This window comes from Phocoena phocoena, chromosome 2 (assembly GCF_963924675.1).
Source record: "Phocoena phocoena chromosome 2, mPhoPho1.1, whole genome shotgun sequence".
NCBI classification, from domain to species: domain Eukaryota; kingdom Metazoa; phylum Chordata; class Mammalia; order Artiodactyla; family Phocoenidae; genus Phocoena; species Phocoena phocoena.
The window spans coordinates 29,529,168-29,545,112 of record NC_089220.1 but is presented as its reverse complement, the minus strand read 5'-3'; the positions used below and the strand labels follow the sequence as shown (position 1 = coordinate 29,545,112).

Below are 15,945 nucleotides of genomic sequence, written 5' to 3'. Positions count from 1 at the left end.
TTAAATCAGTTGCCACAATATTTTTAAAGCTGATTATGCTACCGTCTTAGGTATGTTTCCTCACTATGGATTCAGTTCTGTTTTGAGGAGAATACTTTTTTGCTATGCTAACTGTGGAGAGCCTTGCGTTTGCATAACAGCCCCGCCTGGCAGTCTGCCGTTGCCCAGCATCTACTTTTCTTTCCGCATCAGTAACACTGCCCCACTTTTGGCTGAGCACCCTGTAACTCACAATAAGATTATTTCCCAGAGTTCCTTGTAGCCAGGTGTGGTCAAGTGACTGAATTCTGGTGTCTGAGTCATGTGAGTATACATGTCCTGTTGCAGCTACAACAAATTACAAATTTAGCAGCTTAAAACAATACGATACAAATGTATTATCTTGCAGAGCTGGAGGTCCAAAGTCTGAAACGGGCCTTAGAGGAGTAAATGTCCTGGAAGAACTATGTTCCTTCTGAGCCTCTAGGGAAGAATCCGTTTCCTTGCCCTTTCTGGCTTCTAGAGGTTGCCTGCATTCCTTGACATGTGGTCCTTTCCTCTGTTTTCAAAGCCAGCAGCTAACTAGCGCTCTCCCCACCCCATCTCCTCTCTCTTCCTCCACCCCTCCCCATGAGCTCCTTCGAATACACAAACGTGTGGGAGCCCACACACACCTCTGCTTCTGTCCTCACAACTCCTTCTCTCCCTGACACTCCTATCTCTCTCTCTCATAAAGAGCCTTGTGATTACATTGGTCCCACCCGGATAATCCAGGATAATCTCTCCATCTTGAGGACCTTAATTTAATCTCACCTGCAAAGTCCTTTGTGCCATGTAACGTAGATACTCACAGTTCTGGGTATGAGGACATGGACATCTTTGGGGAGCCGTTACTGTGTGTATCACAGTATGTGAATAGAATATGGAACTTCCGGAAAATATGCTTCATATGCTTCTCACCTGGGAAAGGCATTCTTTAGCTCTTCTGCTTCTCCTTCTTCCTCCTGCCTGAAGCTGGGACATGATGGCTGGTGCTTCAGCAGACATTTTGAACCATAATGTGACCTTCGGGGTGAAAGTCAAGCACTTGGAAGATGGAAGAGAAACATTAAAGTATGGATTCCTGAGGACCCCATGGAGCCACCTCCAGACTTCTTTTACCAAATATACTTCTATCTTGTTTAAGCCACTGTTTTTGGGGGGTTTTTTTGATTTGTTTTTTTTGCGGTACTCGGGCCTCTCACTGTTGTGGCCTCTCCTGTTGTGGAGCACAGGCTCTGGACGCACAGGCTCAGCGGCCATGGCTCATGGGCCCAGCCACTCCGCGGCATGTGGGATCTTCCCGGACTGGGACACGAACCCATGTCCCCTGCATTGGCAGGCGGACTCTCAACCACTGCGCCACCAGGAAAGCCCCTGCTATTATTTTTTTTACTGAAATGTGCATCTGAACCTAATCTCAATCCCTCAAAACTATCCCCAACTCTCTCCTTAATAAACTCCAAGTCAAAAAATAAACTCCAAGTCTGTGTCTCTCAATCTACTACCCTCCCAATGGCATGAATATGACCTTTGCTGAGAAAATATTTTAGTAAAACGGACAGTGTTTTTATCGTGTTATCTGATCAGACACCAGCCTTTAGTTCTGCCTGCAGGCTGAGCCATACAAACCTCAACATTGATCTGGGCTTTTAACATTCTTTCAAAGGTTTGACCGTATTTGACTGTAATACCACCTGGAGAATCAGGGTGGGCAGGAATGGGCTACTGACATACCAAGTTCTAGTCCTGAATAACTTAAAATGGGGCATGTGTTGACCCCCTCTTCTTTAACATACATGTAAATAATCTGCAATAGCAAGTAGCAAGCTAACTTTCCATCCCAAAGATCTGGCCTGTTTTACTATCAAGATTCGGAAGCCACCCTGAGGAGTAACCAGCTCCAGCAAAACCAACGTCTGGAAGAAAAAGCAGCACAGTGATGACACAAAAATGAAAATCACTGATTTTGGCCCCTATTCTTAACTATAGTCATCAGGTCTTCCTTGAAAATCTGCAGTGAGTCAGGGAGGCACAGCTGAGGGGACGGGGTCTCTCTCTTTAAGGACCCTGTATGTGCTAATGGAGAGACAGGCCAAGAAACGAGAGCAATATCCTTTACTGTTTTATTATTTCCAGGAACCATAAACTAAATTCTCTGATCACTTAGAGCAGCCATCCTTCTCTGGCATTCTTCATATGGCTCTCTCCCATTCATTGTGTGAATCTTGTATTCTCTTTATTAATTCTAGCAATATCATTAAGTATTCACTGCCTCAAGTCTAATCCATTTTGGAAGAAGCCAGCACTTGGGGCGGGGGCGATGATGAAGAAATGGGTCTAGAAAGCATAAACTCATGATGGGTTTTATATTTAGTCTGTCCTTTTCCTAGTTACAGGGTTTCTCCATTTGAAACATTCTCAACACGTTCTCTGAACAAAAGCCAGATTCTCTTGGTCTGGAGTTGATGCGAATGAAATGAGGCTTGCACATTAGAAAGATGACATTCCACCCCAAAGCCTCTAACCCGGGTGGGATCTGGAGCTTGAAGTCACTCCCAGGCTGTGTTCACCCAGCAGTGCTCGGCCACGGGCCAGCTCCACAGTCCCACAAGGTGCTTTCAGGGAACTTGGTGACAGAAAAGCCAGAAAACGGGTTTAAACTTGTTATAAATCAGAAGAGAACACAGAAACCCTTAGCTGTCTCTTTGGCTTGGGCACTGGGCAGAGCTGTCAGGTGCTGTACATGGTGGTAAGTGTCAATTTTTCCCTGACGTGAGCAAGAAAGGGAGGTTGCTCGAAGGGCAGGTTCCGAGAGGGCCTGGCGGAAGGTCCAGAGTTTGAGCTCATTTTTCTTGCTGTATCCCAAGGAAGGGGAATGGATCGCAGGATAAGTCACAGAAGAGAGAAGCCCAGGCGTTCAGGGTAACGGAAGGCATTCCAGAGTGAGGGAGGGCAGGCTTGGGTCCCCTGCCAGCTGTGCCATTGCCAGGCCCAGGGCCTGGTTCCAATGCTGCTCTCTTTTCTCAGTCAACATGTTCTCCTTGGGTGACCTCACCCAGCCTCGCTGCTTAAGGGACGCTCCTACACACCAGTGACACCCAAATACTCACACCAGTGACACCCACATACTATCTCCAGCCTGCTCTCTCCCTGAAAACCCAGCCTCCTATGTCCACTGGCAGACTTGACATCTCCACTTGGATGGCTACAGTATACGTCTGTCTCAGACAGAACACGGCCAATAATGAACCCAGGTTTCCTCCCCAACCTGCTTCCCCATCTCAGATAGGCTAAGCTCCCCCTGCATCCAATTAGTCAAGCTAGAAGCCGGAAGTCAAGCCAGACTCCTCTTGTTCTCACACTCCATGTCCCGTGCATTAAAGGGGACCAGGAGCCCTGCCTCTGAGACAGACCCGGGACCCATTTGCTCCTCTCCATCTTGCTGCCACCACAGAGCCCAGCCAGCATCAGATTTCTTACCCACTGAAAACAGCTGCTGGCTGGTCTCCTGCTTCTCTTGGCCCTCTACAATCCCTTTTCCACCCAGCAGCCAAAGAGATCATTTAAAAATACACAATGGGCTTCCCTGGTGGCGCAGTGGTTGAGAGTCCGCCTGCCGATGCAGGGGGCGCGGGTTCGTGCCCCGGTCCGGGAGGATCCCACATGCCGCGGAGCGGCTGGGCCCGTGAGCCATGGCCGCTGGGCCTTCGCGTCCGGAGCCTGTGCTCCGCAACGGGAGAGGCCACGACAGTGAGAGGCCCGTGAACCGCAAAAAAAAAAAAAAACACACAAAACCCTCCCCTACTCCAGCCCTCCAGAGGCTTCCAGAGGGTGCAACCCCTCCCTCTCCCATCTCCCCTCCAGGTGCCCGCGCCTTCCTTCTGCAGGTTCCCATGTCACTGCTGTTCCTCCAGATGCACCGCTGCATCCTTCCTGCTGCTCAGGCCTCCGTGTAAATGTCACCTCACTCACCTCCCTGTCATCACAGCCCCCAGTCCCCTCTCCCCATCACCCCATTTTGTCTTCACTGTTGCACTGTTTTTTCTTACCTAAATGCCGGAGACAGAAAAGGAGTTAGGGATTTCAGGAGGAAAGAGTGCGGCAGGGAAGGCGGGCGGTGTGGCTTGTGTGATGACTTGTTATCCAGGTCCCGCCCCCGCCCTCAGCAAGGTCAGGACACACAGGCCTCTGACCGGCTGCTGTCACTCCTGCCACTGCTTCTGTTTCGTGGTCCTCAACGCCCACCCCTTCAGACAGCCAAGTCCCAAGGACTCAAGGCCATTGCTGGGAGTGGGGTCAAGGGGGAGGTGTCCTTGGAGGCAAGATGGCAGCAGGCCCCAGAGAAGCCCAAGGCCGCATCCTCCCCTGAAGGATGGCAGGGAGGGGAAACAGTGGTGGTGTCCTGCACACGAGCCCCTCTGGGTTTGGGGCACCTCGCTGAAGGCAGCTGAGCAGGGATCCGGGACGGTAGCCAGCAGCAGAGGTGTAGGGGATGCAGGCTGACCAAGCAGTTGCATCACCTCCCAAGGCCAACTGCAGGAAGGGACCACAGCACTGCTGGCAGTGGCCCTGAGGCCCGGGTTGAGGGAGGGATGGGGGGAAAGGCCAGCATCCTGACGCCAGGAAGGCATGAGCTCATTCCCCGGCAGCTCTGACATCATCTCCCTGTAGCTTTTAAGCCTGATTCTTTTTCTGATTCATGCTTGACTCTCAGCCCCTGGTGACTGGCTCAGCGCTTTGCACCTAAGTGATGGCAGAGCGTGCTGTGACTTTTGCCCTTCTAGGACTCTTTTCCCTTTCACAGCGACTTGCTGTTGCAGTCTGCGTATAAATGTTAGCTGTCACGTGATGCCATTGGTGTGGTTGCTTTGGATGGCTTTGCTCTTGGCCCTACATCCAGTGCTTTCCTCCTCAATCTTCTGTTTCTCACTGATCCTAAGCACCTCCTTCTCTGTGAACCTTCCCCCGACACTGGGTGGGCTGGAATTACATGCTCTTTCTGTGGCCCAAAGCATCCCACAAACACTCCAGTCTAGCCCTTGCAGCCTGCCAGTGCCCCTTTTTGTTTAAGGACAGAGCCGTCTTAATCATCACTGCAGATGAATGAAAGTGGTCCAATCAGTAGTAATGGCAATAATAATAATGATGACGATAAAGCCAGTACATGCTGATCATTTGCTCTGAATTGAAGGACACAGGGCTGAACTTTTTACAGGAATTATCCCATGCCCACACTCTCAGACTGTGCTTTTATCATATCTTAGAGAAACTGAGTAGCAAGAGTAAGGCACATCCTCAAGGTCACAGAGCTGGCGGGAGGGGAAACCTGGATTCAGACACAGGCTTCTTGCCTCGTGGCCACTCCTGTGGGAGATGCCAGGCTAAGGGCTTGGCTGTAGCTGGGATAGAGAAGGAGAGATGTTGGGGTTCCTTGGGGTTCTTCTGACGTTTTGCCTCAGGAACTGGAAATTGAACTGGGAGTAGATCCCCTACTGCTAGAGAAGGTCCCAGACCAATTTTTTAAAGGATGGGTTCATTCATCTCAATGAAACAGAGAAGCTTGAGAGATCGAAGCTAGAGCCAGCTCTGAACTGTCTAGGCCTGCAGCACAGGCCCAGGGAAGAGCTGGGAGAAAGGCTTGATTCCTACTTGAGGCTCTCTCTGCTCAGGAGATCAGTCCCAGGCCAGATTCCACTCTGGGCTGGTAGAGGTGTGCATCACCTATAAGTGGAAAGGAACCAAAATAACCATTGAGCAGTGTGCCCAGTCGGTACCCAGGACTACGCTAAGTGCCCACCTCCATTTCCTTATTTAAATACTCATAACACAGTCTGAGGTAGATTCTGTGATCGACCCATTTTGCAAGTGGGTAAACTGGGGCTCAGGGTGGTTGAGTAACTCATCCAAGGTGATGAACTAGCAAGTTGCAGAGCCGGGCGGGATTTGAACCCAGGTCTGTTTACAAAAGCCGAGTGTGTTCCATGAAGCCAGAGCTCCAGGGTACTGGAGCTGGCATTAGTGCGACACCAGTCAAGTCTTTGCCCAAGCACCTCTGTGTCCCAGACTCCGCTTGAAACCTGGCCTGCGCACACTGCCTGCTATGCACACCTTGCCCGTCCCAAGGTGGTGGCAGGCGTCCAGCATACTCTGCAGACTTAAGCCTTAAAGCTGTGGACGTGTGTCAGCATTATTCCCTAACAGTGCGGTTAGATGGATCAGATTCCAGGTAAAGTGACTGCAGCCTGCAGACCTGGGCATCACAAAGGCTACCTCTCCTACTCCCCTCAAGAAAGCCTTAACCCCTCAGATTAATTTAAATACAAATGTTCACAAACCACATTTCAGGTTCAAATGTGCACAAATGAGATGGCCATTAGACAACACTGGAAGGCAGTAAAGCCCCTGACACCTTCCAGCCCTCCTGGAAAGGCTCAGGACACCTGGCATTCGCTCACTTCTCCCCAGAAGCTGCAAATCTGCTTATTTGTTTTTCATTTCTGCCTTTGGATTGAGCGCGAGGCGGCTATGGGAGCAGCCACCCGCCGGGAGCAGAGGCTACACCCGCAGTGGCCGAGACTCGCCATCTCCCTGCGTGAGGCCCATCCGCGTAGCCGTAACCGACCTCCCCTTTAATAAGCTAAATCCCGGGTGCGCTCCTCCCGGCGCTGGACGCTTTTGATTGACAAAACTAATCTCTCCTCCACCCTCACGTCTGCCGCTGCCTGCATCCTCTTGCAAATCATGTACTTGTCTGCTGACAATTAGATAGAAGACTTGGGATTCGGACGCGGGAGGGTTATGAGGTTATGAATCAATCGTGGGAGCCCGAGTGAGATAACAAACCGGGGGAGCCCGTCCCAGACACCTCGCCACAACACTCAGAGCCTCCCAGTTGATTTATGAGTTGGTAATAACCTCGCGCAGTCTCCTGCCCCCTATTATTTTTTATAATGTGCGGGGAAGCGGGGAAGTGCCGTCTGAGCGGGGGAGGTGGGGCTGGCGGGAGAAAGTCCACCAGGGGGTTCCCGTCGGCCGGGCTGGCTGTCTTTCCTGCTGTGTGCGCTGTGAGTCGCTGAGGGGCGCAGTTGCCACGTGCCCGCGGAGGCCGGCAAGCCGATGTGCCTGGCCTGGAAGAAGACCCCAGGGAGGTGGGCCCGGCCTGCCCTGCTTTAGGACGGGATAAGGCAGTGATGCTTGGGTATCACCGGGTTCAAAATGATAGTCTTGTGTGTCTGGATTTAATTGTTCCAAACTGTTCGAGTCAGACTGACACAAAAGCCTCCGGTTTAGAAGGGAGAATCACAGGCTGGATCAGAGCCAGTCGCAGGCAGTTTGAACTCTGCAGCCTGGGAGCCAGTGAGGCCAACAGCAAGGACAGGTGAGAGGAGGAAGGGGCACCAGGTCTTTCTGCCTCGAGAAGAGAGTTGAAGACTTCACCTCTCCTTCTACTCGTTGTCCTCTTTAGGTGCCAGCCAGGGTTGAACGAGGAGGAGGCAGTTCAGATTGCTGCCTAATGGGTTTTGTTTTTTTTTTTTGGAAGTATAGTTGATCTACAATATTGTGTTAATTTCAGGTATACAGCAAAGTGATTCAGATATATATATATATATATATATATTCTTTTAAAATTCTTTTCCATTAAAGTTTATTACAAGATATTGAATATAATTCCCTGTACTATGCAGTGAATCCTTGTTGTTTATATATTCGCCATATATATATATATATATATATATATTTTTTTTTTTTTTTTGCGGTACATGGGCCTCTCACTGTTGTGGCCTCTCCTGTTGCGGAGCACAGGCTCCGGACGCTCAGGCTCAGCGGCCATGGCTCACGGGCTCAGCTGCTCCGCGGCATGTGGGATCTTCCTGGACCGGGGTACGAACCCACGTCCCCTGCATCGGCAGGCGGACCCTCAACCACTGCGCCACTAGGGAAGCCCTGCCTTATATTTTTTAAGGCATTCATTTGTTGAGACTTCTTTTCACAAGGAGAGGTGTGGTTTTTGAAAGAAAGTGTCAATGGGGGGAAAACCCTGAACCTTTACTCTAAAGCAGTAGTTGCAAAAGGCCCAACCACGGTTGGTGCTGGTCTATGATGAAGTTTCCATGGGCCATAAAAATTGAGAAAAAAATTTTTAATGTAATGAATATGTGCATATGAATGGATATGTATTATATGATGCCCATTTGAATATAACTATTGATCAATGAGCGTTTATGAAACCCCAGCTTTATGCCAGGTCTTTGCTTGGTGCCAGAGATAAAACAGTATAACAAGTCCTGCTCTCTCAGAACTATAGCTATGGGTTGAATTGTGTCATCCCCAAAATTTATATGTTGTGGTCCTAACCTCTGATACCTCAGAATGTGACCTTATTTGGATACAAGGATGTTGCATGTGTAATTAGTTACGATAAACTAGTTTAGGGTGGGCCATGATCCGCTATGCCCTTATAAAAAGGAGAAATTAGACACAGAGGCATACATACAGGGATAACGCCACGTGAAGGTGAAGGCAGAGATGGGGGTAATGCTTCTACAAGACAAGGCACACCAAAGACTGTCAGCAAAGCATCAGAAGTGAGGGGAGAGGCTGAGACAACTTCTCCCTCACAGCCCTCAGGTGAACCAGCTCTGCCCACACCTGGATCTTGGTCTTCCTGTCTCCAGAACTGTGAGACAATAAATTTCTGTGGTTTAAACTCCTCAGTTTGTGGTACTTTGTTAGGCAGTCCCAGGAAACTAATACAGAGAGGGAAGCAGACGCTGACCAAATCATCACGCTGTAGATGTCTAGTTCCAAACCCAGATAAGTGCTCCAAGAGAAGGTGCTCACTTCCTGGAAAATGTCCTCCAGAGGAGCAAAGCCACAAAAGCTGCCAGGCGGGGGTCCCACCCCCTCCACGAGGCCCTGTCAGCCTCCTAAAGTTTGCCTGCTGCAACTCCCTCCTTTGTTTCTCCTTCTGTCCAACAAGCTGTCCATCAGCAGATCGCTTCCTAAAAGCATCAGAAGACATTTGAGATTCTCTAAGGCCTAAAATGAAGAAGCAGGCAAATGACAAGAAGTTCAAGTTACTGCTGCTTCTCTGAGCCACGCCGATGTCTTGGTGAGACACCTGGCTCCAATACGAATGTAAAACACACTCTCTCCGTAGCTCATGTGTGTTTTGCTTATTACGTTCCAGGAGCTGTGCTGGCATTGCACATACAGCATCTCCTTTAACCCCAGAGCCTAAGCAGCAGGTCCTTTTATTACTGTCCTCATTTTCATATGAGGAAATGAGGGCACAGAGCAGGTAGGTTACCTAATAATAAACAGGCCATTTCAGCAAAACCATGGCCCAGGCTTTTGGAGAGAGTTTTGTATACATGACCTTGTTTTATCCTGGAAGTAGGTGGGATTTCCCCCAGGTGACCCATGAAAATGGAGATTGGGGTGGGTGGTAATTAAAGGACCTGCCCAGGATCACACAACTTGGAAGTGGCATACCGTGAGTTGAGCTCCTATCTGCCTGACTTTATAAACAATGTGCTTTATTGCTTCATAGGCTTGGGAAGCAAGTGTATATCTGTTAAATTTGTCACCATTTTCCTTGGAAAAACTCAAGCCCATTGCCAAACAATACCTCTCAAAAAATGCCACTAGACTTTTTATCACGCTAGTTCTGCCACCTGTATTTCCTTCTATCTACTGCCAGCTATTCGTTGTGTCCGCCCCCCCCCCCGACAAAACCCAGTTGAACATCTGCTCACAAGCTTTCTCTGCTAGCTAATTGTGCGTTTTTTATTGTTTTTTAACAAAGTCATAAAAGAATGGTCTAAAGTTGTTAAAAACTTCCCTACTTAGGGTGTCCTTCAATTCATCTGCAAAATGGAGATAATAATCTATTTACACCATATAATTAATATAGTAGAATCATTCCAAGGCTGGAATATAGAAAGTGCTCAATAAGTTATTAGCTCAATAGCTGACAGTAATAATTATTATTATCACTAAATTAGTGTCTGTACTTCAAGGAAGAAATAGAGTACAGAAGATAACTTTTCCAATTATTCTTCTATGTACTAGGAAAGTTATTCAGAGATAAGGGGGTCAGAATGGTGTAGTGGAAATAATATTTCACATGAGATTGCCTGTATTCCAAGCTTGGCTCTATTAGGTACTAGCATGTGACCTGGGGCCTCTCTGGGCCTAATCTTTAAAACAGGTATAAGAGTTATTATATTTTACATAGTTATTGTGAAGATGCTGTGTGACAACAGGGTTAAGTGTCCAGCTGTGGCCTGGTGCACAGTGGGCACTGGGGAATGTCATCCTTCTTGGCGGGCTTTGGCCTGCACATGGCACCTGCATGCGTGGTGAGGTGGCACAAAGCTACCCGCTCTACTCACAGGTACAGCAGAGACCTTGGCAGGTACGTGAACATCCAATGGAGGACAGAGTCATAACCTTGCCTAAGGAGTACTGTGAGCTCACTCACGGCAGGAACTGTCTTTTTTTTTTTTTTTTTTTTTTTTTTTTTTGCGGTACGCAGGCCTCTCACCGCCGTGGCCTCCCCCGCCGCGGAGCACAGGCTCCGGACGCACAGGCCCAGCAGCCACGGCTCACGGGCCCAGCCGCTCCGTGGCACACAGGACCCTCCCAGACCGGGGCACGAACCCGTGTCCCCCGCATCGGCAGGCGGACTCCCAACCACTGCGCCACCAGGGAAGCCCAGGAACTATCTTATCCTTGGTTGAGCTCCAGAAAAATAGTTTACTCAAGTGGAAGTGTCTTTCTCCAGTGGGGAGGACTGATGAGTAAGTTATCAATTGCTTCAGTTACCAGAACCATGATATATAAGCTATGAAGTTGCAGGTAACTTGAAATTTGCAGGTGACTGGAAGCCGTCTTTTGTCAAGTTTGCATAATCTAATTTGGGCTCAGATTGATACAAAACTTTGGGGAAAATGAAGGAAGGGTTTCATAGTAGGATCTGCTTGGGTTTTGACTTATTTCGAAAGAAGATCCAGGTATCCCTCATTCTTTAGGGGAGCTTAAAACGCCAGAAGCCAAGCCCAGAATAGAACGCTTTTATAGTAAGGGTCTCCCCCAAGCCAGAAAGAACTTTCTAAAATCTCGGAAGATCTTACCAGCTTACTCAAATCCAGTTTATATTGATCTAGAGTTAATACAACTTGGGAAGAGGTCACTGAGTCTCACTCTACCCAAGTAAACAAGTAAGCAAACCCCAGGGAGCGGTGCTGGGGGTCACCCTTTGTCCAGGACTGTGGTGAACAGCCCTATTAGAGTCTACGGAAGGCCACTCCGAGGCTCAGAGCCAGCCAGATGGCCAGACGGTGACCAGTTTGAGGCCCATGACCAAGCCGCCTGCTCTGTACTCCTCAGGAGGGAAGACAGCTTTGCAAGTCCTGCCTTCATCCCTCTGCCCTTTCCCCAGAGCGGAGCGAGAGCACAGGGCCTGGGACAGCAGAAGGCTGTGCTCCATATACCCTCTCTACTTGGGTCTGTAGCCCTGACTCTCCACGTTCGCACCACTTCAGGCTCAGAGGCCAATTCTTCCCTCTCTGCTCCTTGACAAAAAAGGATTTTTCTCAGTGCAAAAGTAATATATGAATGTTCTATGAACTCCAAATAATAAGGAAATGTAAAGAACAGAAATTTCCCATAATTTGACCCTCGCCTCTCCCCAAGATAACCTAAATTTAACAGTTTAAATATACTTCCAGGGCTTCCCTGGTGGCACAGTGGTTAAGAATCCGCCTGCCAATGCAAGGGACATGGGTTCGAGCCCTGGTCCGGGAAGATCCCACATGCCGCGGAGCAACTAAGCCCGTGCGCCACAATTACTGATCCTGCGCTCTAGGACCCATGAGCCACAATTACTGAAGCCCGCGCACCTAGAGCCCGTGCTCCGCAACAAGAGAAGCTACCGTAATGAGAAGCCCGCAGACTGCAACGAAGAGTAGCCCCCGTTCACCACAACTAGAGAAAGCCCACACACAGCAGCAAAGACCCAATGCAGCCAGAAATAAATAAATAAAACAAATAAATAAATAAATATACTTCCAGAACTTTTCTCCTCCACATTGGTATATATCTATACATATGTAAGTAATAGAATACAAATATAAATATATATTTTCTATTGTAAAAATGTCATTTTACGATATACAGTGTTCTCAACATGCTTTTTCATTTAATACGGTAGGTGTTCAATAAATATTTGTTGTATGGATGAGCCATAATTTATGTATTGAATCCCCAAGTTGTGTCCAAATGCCCTGCCAATAAACATAATTATATACATATATAAGACATAATTGAAATACGGGCTTACAACACATACAGAAACATAAAGCATACCTGCATATAATAAATATATACTGAAATATATTAACAATCCATGCAGGTTGTGAAGAAGTGTTTCAGGTGCCCTCTGGTGTATTTCATGGATATTCCTAGTATAAATGTTGATAAATTAGCCTCAAAAAGAAAACTTTCAGCCAAATGTTTTGGGATCTTTGGGAATAAAGAGCAGCTATCGTGTACTTGTTCTTAATGTTTTTATACTGGTTTTAAGTCCTTGGCAGGCAGGGCAGCTTGGCAAAGATAAGAACCAGAATCCAATAGTAGTAACAAAAGGCAACAATCAATTTTAGATAGAACAGAAAAAAAAAGTCTGCTGCAAATTCTTATTAGAATAAGAAGGAAAGAATGATTGGGAGAAGGAGGAAAGAAGGAAGAAAGGAAAGAGAAAAGAGAAGAATAAAAATGTTTTCTCCTGGGCTTCCCTGGTGGCGCAGTGTTTGAGAGTCCGCCTGCCGATGCAGGGGACACGGGTTCATGCCTGGGTCCGGGAAGATCCCAGATGCCGCGGAGCGGCTGGGCCCATGAGCCATGGCCGCTGAGCCTGCGCGTCCAGAGCCTGTGCTCCACAGCGGGAGAGGCCACAACAGTGAGAGGCCCGCGTGACACACACACACAAAGAAAAAAGTTTTCTCCTGATGGTTATTTGGACTATTCTTGCCTGGTTCTACAGCGTAATAATTGTAGGTCTTATAAAGGACATAATATTATGACAGATTTCCCTTCCTTACTTGCTCCTGAGGCTGAACCTGCAACGGTTTACTGCCTGCTCACAACGCTGAGGCTGGCCCTTCCTGGATTAGTCCAATGAAGCCTAAAATACCCCACGCCCACGAGAATGAGACTGTCCACAGCCCCAGACATCGTTGTGTGTGCTCAGGTCCCCCAAGCAGTGCCCATGCGTGTCAGGGATGGCGGTGGCGTGGGTGCTGCTACAGACTGAAGACAGTGGCCTGGACAGCCAAGGCAGCAGCCCAGCCCCACTAGGGCCTGAGGACGGTTACACGCGTCCCCAGATGAGACAGTGACTGTCATGGTGGCTACCCCAGTGACAGGAAACCCAGGTCTGTGGTTTCCGCAGTGCTAGGGGAGAAGGCCAGGAGCTTTTGTGACTTTCACTTCTTTTCCAAAAAAATGCTCACATGTGATCCTTCGGCTCTGTGAATGCAAACTGGAGCCTGGGGGACTGGGAAGAACAATTAGGCCGGACATGAGTGCAGAAAGGCAAAGGGGGTAGAAACCCAGACAATGGTACCGAAGGCTGGGGTGAGGTGGAGGGGGGAGCGGATATGATAGCAAGGAAGGAGTTTCAATGTGAATGAATACTAATTAGTGACATGGATATTAATGATGACAGTAATTAACAGGGGAAAGGAAGGGCTGTCATTGTCCCAGGGTGACTAATCAATCTTGGCAGGTGATAAATAATGGTGCAGCAAGCTCAGCAGAAAGATAATCCTCTTGCCCCGGGGAGAACTGTTGCTGATGCTGGAAACCTCTCCGTTTCTAGGCAACCCACAAAAAAAAGAACTGTTTTTCTTTTGAGGGAAAAACAGGTTAGAGTCTCTCCCCCCAACCCCCAATTTGGGATTACAGTTTGTATTTGATTTCTGCTTTGTTCTTCATTTCCTAGGACAAATGTTGAACTTGTATAATTTGGAGGAAGTGGACACACACACACACACACACACACACACACGGAAACATACTCTCCTTTTCTCTCTAAGAATGTGAATGAAAAGGAGTGTTTTTGATCCAAAGTTTAGTTCATAGATGCCATCTGGGAGAAGGAGTGGGGAAATGCTTAGAAGTCTTGCTTTTGAGGTTGAAATGCAGGGGACTTGCAGGGCCATGTCAGTGGAGGCTAGTCCTGGGATGGGGGGACAGCACAGAAAGGGCAGGACAGTCTACTGTGCAGGGTTCATTCACCTTCCAGAGAGCCAGAGAGAAACAAAATGTCTAGGTACTCAGGCCTGTACTGGTCTCACTTCTGAACCCCAGTCAAATTTCTGAGCAATTTTAATCCTGGAAAAAGGGCAATACTCGTTCAACCCCTCTGCTGGGGTTTCCAGTGTTTTTGCTGGGAGTCCATCCCAGGAGAGCTTCTGGCACTCCCTCTCCCTCACGCCATGCCTCAGAACCATGACAAGACTCGGATATCTAGAAATGCTGCCCTTTTCAGGCTGTTTTCCATCAAACATTTCATCCTGAGGTGACAAAGCCACCTTCGAAGATCTGAACTGGTTTAAAGTGAGATTTTGGGGTGACAAAGGTAGATTGCACAGAAGTTCAGAACCCCCCAGAAAATTGGACTCCTCTACCCACACATGAACTGCACTGGCCTAAGAACACTGGTTCTAGGTGCCACATTTAAAGGGAGGCAAACAAAAGCAAATATATTCTGAGAATTGTGACCAAAATGAGGAGGGACCCCAGATCATGTCATCAGAAGAAACAGCTGAGGAATCCAGGCATGTTTCACCTGGAGGGGAGGAAACTCAAGGAGAACATTGATAATACGTTGGACAGACTGTCCAAATAGTTGAAGGATTGTCTCACAGAGTGAGAGGTCTGAGTTCGTTTTTCTGTCATCAGAGGGCAAAACTAAGACCAAAGAGAGGAATTCAGAGAAGGGCAAATTTCTGTTGAGAGAAATCGAAGATGATTTAACTGGGACAGGTTGGCCAACAGGAAATTTGTGAGTTTCCAGGCACTAGGGTTTTTCCAAATGGAAATTACAGCACCTCTTGTCCAGGGTGGTGTGGATGGGGCTTGTGTATTGGCTAGGGTTGGAGTAGATAAGCTTTAAAAGTCCCTCTGAGTCTCAAGATTTTTTGTTAGTTAAGGCATTACTAGATGCCAAAACAGAAAACCCTCAAATATCCGGGGTTCAACACGACCAAGTTTATTTTTCAATCAGGTCACCCAAATGGGCCTCAATCTTCATGTCTGTTCGGGATCCCAGGCTCCTTCCACACATGGCTCTGCCCTCCCCATGGCCCCTGGAGTTCTCTCCATTCAGCCAGCAGATGGGGATGAACGGTGTGGAGTGTGGAGGGTCACACAGGAGTTTTATGGTCTGAGTCTGGAAATTGCTTATGGCATTTCCACCCACATTCCATTGTCAGAACTCAGTGCATACCCAACTGCAGGAGAGTCTAGAAATGTAATCTAGCTGTGGCCCAGGGGATAGAGGAGAGAGGTTTTGGTGAACACATAGAAGTTTCTCCCACAGACACAGGGGCTTATTCATTCCGGTTGAGCCCAGGCCAGAGGAAATTAGAGATTTTTTTCAGGAACCTGTGAGGTCATCTGTGTTGGGCAGGCCTCGTCAGTTGAGGATAGTGAGATAAAAGGAGTCTCCTCCCTCAGGAAATGGTCTGGGGCCAGGCGTGATAAGACTTCCTCTAGCCTGTCATCAAAATATGTATTCTCAGGAAGGCCCCTCCAGAAGCGCCCTAGGGAAATGTGGATACAAAACCATCCTGAGTCATCAGAAGTGGACTTTGGGGGGAAAATAATGGGACTGTGACTACAGAAGCATACTAA

At 48.3% G+C, this 15,945-nt stretch overlaps 1 protein-coding gene across 1 annotated transcript in view; it reads left to right on the top strand.

Annotated features, from left to right (window-relative positions):
• The window catches only part of RGS6 (regulator of G protein signaling 6), a 537,436-nt gene that overhangs the window by 420,858 nt on the left and 100,633 nt on the right, over positions 1-15,945 (top strand).